Below are 341 nucleotides of genomic sequence, written 5' to 3'. Positions count from 1 at the left end.
TTCCTTCCTGATGAAATGATTTGCTTAAGGCCCTAGCTGGTGGGTGTTAAGCAGAACATGAGCATTCTGCATCCTGTCTGAAAGGGAGGGTTCTTGGGTGTGGAGTGCTATGGTGGCTCATTCTTGCTCCAAAACCACCATTTTTTTGAGGGCCTACTTTGTGCCAGGAATGATATTAAAAGTCCTTTGTATAAAGAATCTCTAAATTTTAGTACCACACACTGAGTTGAACTCCCCTTTTAACCTGAGTGACAATGAGAATTACAGAGATTATGGTGTGTTCAAGGCTCATGCAGCTTGTGAGGAAATGTCTCAACATGTCAATAATACTCATCATTATG

Source organism: Carlito syrichta, unplaced genomic scaffold (genome assembly GCF_000164805.1).
Source record: "Carlito syrichta isolate Samal-C Ts95f unplaced genomic scaffold, Tarsius_syrichta-2.0.1 Scaffold314112, whole genome shotgun sequence".
Taxonomy (NCBI): Eukaryota; Metazoa; Chordata; class Mammalia; order Primates; family Tarsiidae; genus Carlito; species Carlito syrichta.
Note: the sequence above shows the minus strand (reverse complement) of the source record.